Source organism: Myxine glutinosa, chromosome 1, assembly GCF_964187855.1.
Source record: "Myxine glutinosa chromosome 1, kmMyxGlut1.1, whole genome shotgun sequence".
Classification (NCBI taxonomy): Eukaryota; Metazoa; Chordata; class Myxini; order Myxiniformes; family Myxinidae; genus Myxine; species Myxine glutinosa.
In genome coordinates this window covers 6209355-6217199 of record NC_136261.1, presented here as the reverse complement: position 1 = coordinate 6217199, position 7845 = coordinate 6209355, and positions in this window count along the sequence as shown.

Sequence of the window (7845 nt, the reverse complement as noted above, 5' to 3'; positions counted from 1 at the left end):
CATTCCCCATGGTGAGTACTTGGCAATGAGCCTTGTTTCAACTTTTTCCATGGAACAGTTTCAGGGATATGGAGGTGTAACGTTTTTCCAAGATGGCGTCCGTACCACGTGACCGATGACGTCATAATTATGAATAAAAAATATACAGGTGGAGGCGCTCCTGTGATGCACACCTAGTCTCGGAAATTTTAAAATGCAGGTGCCACACGTACGCAACCGGATGCCTAACTCTGCTTTTTGCTTCGCGAGCGCAGGGTAACAACAACAACAACAACACCGACGACAACAACAACAACAACGGACCCATGATAGGGATCATTCTGATATATAATGTCTGGATCCATAATCTGTAAAAACTGACCTCGATATCATTCACGTACCATGTAGTACATGTACGTACGTTCCACGTCACGTTACACGTGAATCATCGTGCTTTGTACAGTACGTGTCGACACCCACAGCACCACGTGTTCAGCCTGGCGATGTACTTTTTGGATTCCATACCAGTAATTGGATGCACACCTCGTCTCGGACAAAGTCCTTTGTCTATTGTCTGTTCGTGCGTCCTTAATCGGGTTGCATAAAATGGATGGAGCCCGAGTGTTGTAAGGATGGGGGGCAGTGGGGGAGCGTGGGGGCAGTGGGGGAGGATGGCAGTGGGGGAGTGGGGGGTGGGGGCAGTGGGGGAGGGTTGGGGAGTGGGGGAGGGTGGGGGCAGTGGGGGAGTGGGGGAGGGTGGGGGCAGTGGGGGAGGGTGGGGGCAGTGGGGGAGGGTGGGGGAGTGGGGGAGGGTGGGGGGCAGTGGGGAGGGTGGGGGCAGTGGGGGTGGGGTGCGGTGGGCGGAGGGTGGGGGTGAGTAATTTCTCACCAGCATAGAATCTGTGTACAGAGGGGTGAGGTGGGTAGGGGGGCATTGGGGGGGGGGGGAGCAATTTCTCACTTGCATGGAATCATTGTACAGAGGGGTGGGGGTGGGGAGGGGAGTAGTGGGGGGAAGAATTCCTCACCAACATGGAATCTGTGTACAGAGGGGTGGGGGTGGGTGGGGGTGGGTAGGGGGGCAGTGGGGGGAGCCATTCCTCACCTACATGGAATATGTGTCCAAAGGAGGGAGCCAATCAAATACATCAAGGTCATGTTGGGTCAAGATCATACTGTAGGTCTCATTCAGGAATGTGTTTTACATGGAAAATTACTTTTCACTCTGATGAATTAAATAAATGATATTTCACAAAGTATTCATTATATATATATATATATATACGATATTCCAGGTAATTATGTTAAAAATGTAAATCTATTTGTGGTAAGTAGATGAGTTTAATAAACTTACTTTGAATACTTATACAGGGAAAGGCTTTAACCCTGCTCTGCTCACCAAACTCTCCTCCTTTGGTATCCATGGAAATCTCCACGCATGGCTTGCCGACTTCTCTCTGGTCGTAGTCAACGTGTGGCCCTGAATGGGTTTCTCTCTACTCCTCCTGTTCTGGCTGGAGTTCTCCAAGGTAGTGTTCTGGGCCCTGTGCTATTTCTGGTCTTCATCAATGATCTCTCTGACTCTGGAAAATCCCCTTTATCTCTTCCCTGATGATTCCACTCTCTGCCGCTCCATTCCTCATCCCTCAGATCGGCAGTCAGCAGCCTATTCACTCTCTGCAGACCTGGACAAAATCACAGACTGGTCAAACAAATGGAACATGTCTTTCAATCCTGACAAATCTCACACTCTCACTTTGTCTCTCCGAAAAGATCGTCTGGACAACCCTCCCATCTACTTTCTGAACAATGCTCTCCAAGAAGTTCTGTCACTCAAGCTCTGGGGTCTCACAATCTGCCATGATCTTTCCTGGAAAAACCACATTGCAAAGCTGTCCTCCAAAGTCAGTCGCCGACTGGGCATCCTCCATCGTGCAAAGTCCTTCCTTGGCACACCTGGGCTCCTCACCACATACAAGGCTTTCATCCGCAGCTCAATGGAGTACTGTTCCCCTCTCTGGGCCGGTGCTCCTGCCTCACACCTAGCCCCGCTTCACGCTGTTGAAACCAAAGCTTTCAGAATAATTGGAATCTCCTGCGATGAAGCTAACTCTGAGGGCCTTTCACTCCATCACCACAGGCACGTAGGTGGTCTTTCTGTCTTCCACCGACTCCTCTCTGGCCTTGCTCCCCCAGCTCTCTCTGTGCTCTGTCCCCCAAATATTCCTACAGGTCGCACAAGATCTGCCAGCAACCCTCTTCTGGTGAAACTGCCAAAATCTAGGCTCTCTGCTCACCTTCACTCTTTCATTCCTCTTTTCTCCCACCTCTGGAACAAACTCCCTCACTCTCTTCAATCCCACTCCTCCCTCCAGGTCTTTAAAACAGCTGTTCACCACCATCGCTTATCTTCCCGCATCCAAATCCTTGATCTGTTCTACCCCCGTTAATTCACCCCAAATCCACCACTTTCAATCTTCAACTTCATTCCTGAAATTCCTAGTAGTGTCAATTTGTTTTATACCGTGTACCCCTTCCCTCCCCCTTCCCCTACCCCACCCCACCCCAAGACTTCTCCCTCCCACTGATCTCTCGATGTCCCTGTTCTCTACTGTTGTACTTGTGTGCTTCCCGCTTTCTCCCCATCCTGTCTCACCCTCCCTTTATCGTTTTATGTGTCCGTTTATGTTTGTTGTGTTTTATGTGATAATGTGTGCTTAATGTGCTCGCCTTGATCTTGTATGCAAAAAAGAATAGAAAAAAAAAAAGGTGAAGGGATACCATGTACCCAAATACCCTGAAAGAGGGACAAGTCCTCAGGTTGCCTCGCTTACCTGTTGTTTCAGTCCAATATAATGAACTGCACATGGAATATTTTGAATTCTTTGAAGAGGAAAACAGCTGTTGTGAAGTACGTTCTGATGAAGAAACCCGAGATCCTTCCCTATCGTAACAATGGCAACATGCCCACCTGAGTGAAGGTAACACCCACGTCATGGAATCACAGGTATTGCCAACAATAACATCCGCCACAGTCAAAAATAGGCAACAATTGGTATCGTACAAACCAGACATTACAAACGTTTTATAATAAAAACACAGGAAATCTGTTTTTTATGAACAAGGATCAACATTGCCAAAATTATTGGTAAAGTAACTAAATACACTGAAGTTATAAATAGAGAGAAAATAAACATTGCCAGGATTAAAAGTGCAATAAATAATATTGCTGAACGTTGTTGAAATGTTTCCAAATTAACAAATGTAAGTAAAACTTGCCAAGATTAGGAAAAACAATAACCATGAGATGATAAAATAAAAAAACACTCAAAATGGATATTCAGATTTTAAAAACACTTAAAATGGATATTCACTATTCAGATTTTTTTTTAAACATTCAAAATGGATATTCAGATTTAAAAAAACACTCAAAATGGATATTTATATCAATAAAAATACTCAAAATGGATATGCAGATTAAAAAACACTCAAAATGGATATTCAGATTAAAAAACACTCAAACTGGATATTCAGATTAAAAAACACTCAAAATGGATATTCGGATTAAAAAACACTCAAAATGGATATTCAGATAAAAAAACACTCAAAATGGATATTCAGATATAAAAAACAATCGAAATGGACAATAAGATAAAAAGCACTCAACATGGATATTCAGATAAAAAAAACATTCGAAATGGAAATTCAGATTAAAAAACACTCAAAATGGATATTCAAATTAAAAAAAACTCAAAATGGATATTCAGATAAAAAGCACTCACAATGAATATTCAGATAAGAAACACTCAAAATGGATATTCAGATATAAAACAACACTCAAAATGGATAATAAGATAAAAAGCACTCAAAATGGATATTCAGATAAAAAAACATTCACAATGGATATTCAGATTAAAAAACACTCAAAATGGATATTCAAATAAATAAAAAAACTCAAAATGGATATTCAGATAAAAAGCACTCAAAATGAATATTCAGATTTTTTAAAAACTCAAAATGGATATTCAGATAAAAAAAACACTTGAAATGGATATTCAGATCAAAAAACATTCAAATTGGATATTCAGATTAAAAAACACTCACAATTGATATTCAGATTTTTTTTTTAAAACTCTCAAAATGGATATTCAGATAAAAAAAACATTCAAAATGGATATTCAGATTAAAAAATATATTTAAAATGGATATTCAGATAATAAAAAAACACTCAATGGATATTCAGATAAAAAACACTCCTAATGAATATTGAGATATAAAAAAACATTCAAAATGGATATTCAGATAAAAAAAACACTCATAATGAATATTCAGATATAAAAAACACTCAAAATGGATACTTTGATTAAAAAAAGACACTCAATGGATATTCAGATTAAAAAACACTCCAAATGGATATTCAAATTTTAAAAAACACTCAAAATGCATATTCAGATAAAAAGCACTCAAAATGGATATTCAGATAAGAAACACCCAAAATGGATATTCAGATATTTAAAAAAACACTCAAAATGCATATTCAGATTAAAAAAACACTCAAAATGGATATTCAGATAAAAAGCACTCAAAATGGATATTCAGATAAGAAACACCCAAAATGGATATTCAGATATATAAAAAAACACTCAAAATGCATATTCAGATAAAAACAACATTCAAAATGGATATTCAGATAAAAAAACACTCATAATGGATTTTCAGATAAATAAAAAAATACAAAATGGATATTCATATTAAAAAATACTCAAACTGGATATTCAGAAAAAAACACGCAAAATGGATATTCAGATAAAAAACATTCAAAATGGTTATTCAGATTTAAAAGCACTCATACTGGATGCTCAGGAAAAAAAACACTCAAAATGGATATTCAGATTTTAAAAAATTCAAAATGGATATTCAGATTAAAAAACACTCATAATGGATATTCAGAAAAAACACTCAAAATGGATATTCGGATTTAAAAAAACGTTCAAAATGGATATTAAGATAAAAAAACATTCAAAATGGATATTCAGAAAAAATACATTCACAATGGATATTCAGATAAAAATAACTCATAATGGATTTTCAGATAATAAAAAAACACAAAATGTATATTCAGATATAAAAAAAACACTTAAAATGGATATTCAGGAAAAAAACAACATTCAAAATGGATATTCAGATTTACAAACTCCAAAAGGATATTCAGATTTAAAAAACACTCATAATGGTTATTCAGATAAAAAAACATTCAAAATGGATATTCAGACTAAAAAACAGTCATAATGGATAATCAGATAAAAACACTCTCTTTTTTTCTTTTTCCTTTTTTGATACAAGATCGAGGCTCGTGAAAGAGCGAACCGACACATAAAACATATAACATCGGGAGCGGTAGACAAGATGGGGAGAGAGGGGGAAGGACACAAACACAACATTTGAGAGCAGGGACCGGGAGACATCGAGAGATCTGTGGGAGGGAGAGGGCTTTGGGGGGGAGGCATGGGAATGGGGGGGGGGGTGGGAGAGGTATAAAACATATGGACACTGCCAGGACTTCCAGGAAAGAAGATGGAATTTCAAACAAGGTGGATCTGGGGTGAATTAGCGGGGGTAGAAAAGATCAAGGTTTTGGATGGGGGAAGATAAGAGATGGTGGTGAACAGCTGTTTTAAAGACCTGGAGGGAGGAGTGGGATTGAAGGGAGTGTGGGAGTTTGTTCCAGAGGCGGGAGAAAAGAGGAATGAAAGAGTGAAGGTGAGCAGAGAGCCGAGATTTCGGCAGTTTAACCATCAGAGGGTTGATGGCAGATCTTGTGCGACCTGTAGGAATATTTGGGGGACAGAGCACAGAGAGAGCTGGGGGAGCAAGGCCGGAGAGGAGTCGGTGGAAGACAGAAAGACCACCTACGTGCCTGTGGTGAGGGAGTGAAAGGCCCTCAGAGTTAGCTTCATCGCGGGAGATTCCAATGATTCTGAAAGCTTTGGTTTCAACAGCGTGAAGCCGAGATAGGTGTGAGGCAGGAGCACCGGCCCATAGGGGAGAACAGTATTCCATTGAGCTGCGGATGAAAGCCTTGTATGTGGTGAGGAGCTCAGGTGTGCCGAGGAAGAACTTCACACGACAGAGGATGCCCAGTCGGCGACTGGCTTTGGAGGCCAGCTTGGAAATGTGGTTTTCCCAAGAAAGATCATGCTGGATAGTGAGACCCAAAAGCTTGAGCGACAGAACTTCTTGGAGGGGATTGTTGAGAAAGTAAATGGGAGGGTTGTCCAGTCGAACTTTTCGGAGAGACATAGTAAGAGTGTGAGATTTGTCAGGATTGAAAGACATGTTCCACTTGTTTGACCAGTCTGTGATTTTGTCCAGGTCTTCAGAGAGTGAGGAGGCTGCAGACTGCCGATCTGAGGGAAGAGGAATGGAGCGGCAGAGAGTGGAGTCATCAGCAAAGAGATAGAGAGGATTTTCCCGAGAGTCGGAGAGATCATTGATAAAGACCAGAAAAAGCACAGGGCCCAGAACACTGCCTTGGGGAACTCCAGCCTGAACAGGAAGGGGAGATGAGAGAAATCCATTCAGGGCCACACGTTGACTACGACCAGAGAGGAAGTCCACAAGCCATGCATGGAGATTTCCATGGATACCATAGGAGGAGAGTTTGGTGAGCAGAGCGGGGTGCCAGACCGTATCGATGGCATGTGATATGTCAAGGGAGACAGCTCTGATTTCGTGTTTGGCATTGAGGACCTCCATCCATTGTTGAGACAGCAGAAGCAGCATGTCCAGAGTAGAGTGACCTGGTCTGAAACCAAATTGATGATCAGAGATCAAGCCATTGGAGAAGAGGAAAGATTTCATATCTGAAGCAATGATGGATTCCATGACTTTGCTGATAATTGGGAGCAGGCTGATTGGTCTGTAGTTGCAAGGATCTGTTTTTGCACCTTTTTTGTGTAAAGCGGTAATGTTTGCTGATTTCCAGGATGCTGGCAGATGACCTTGAGCAAAAGAGAGGGTGAAAAGAACAGAGAGAGGGTGAGATAGAGTGGCAGAGCAGGATTTTAGGACCCGTGGGCTGATGCCGTCTGGGCCAGTTGCAGAATCAGAGTCGAGGTTAGACAAAAACTCCTCCACCTTGTCAGGAGAGAAGGACACAGAGTCCAGGAGCAGTTGGGTTCGACTGGGAAAGGTGGGAACAGAGAGAGATGGGTTTGGGACGAAATATTTTGAGGCAATCACAGAGTTGAGGCATTCGGCTTTGTCACGTGCTGTGTCAACTGTGTAGCCATTTGAGGTAAGGGAGGAGATGGAGGGGGAACAAACACCAGAAACGGATTTGACCAGACGCCACCAGGATTTGGAGGAAGGAGACAGGTTTGAGAGTTCATTCTTGAGTGTGGAGAGATAGTGCTTCCTGGCACTCCTGAGGGTAGACACACACTTGTTCCGAGCTTGGTGGAAGGAACTGAGATTGCCTTCAGTTGGATTAGCCTTCTAAGAGCCAAAGGCAGGTTGTTTCAGGGCAACTGCCTCACCACAAGATTCAGTGTACCGTGGACGGGAGGAAGGGTAAGACAATTGAAGACGAGATGGGATAAATCTCATAATGGATATTCAGATAAAAACACTCAAAATGGATATTCAGATTAGAAAACACTCATAATGAATATTCAGATTTAAAAAAACACATAACGGATATTCAGATTTAAAAAACTCATAATGGATATTCAGATTAAAAAAACACTCAAAATGGATATTCAGATAAAAACACTCAAAATGGATATTCAGATAAAAAAAACACTTAAAATGGATATTCAGATAAAAAACACTCAAAATGGATATTCAGATAAAAAAAACACTTAA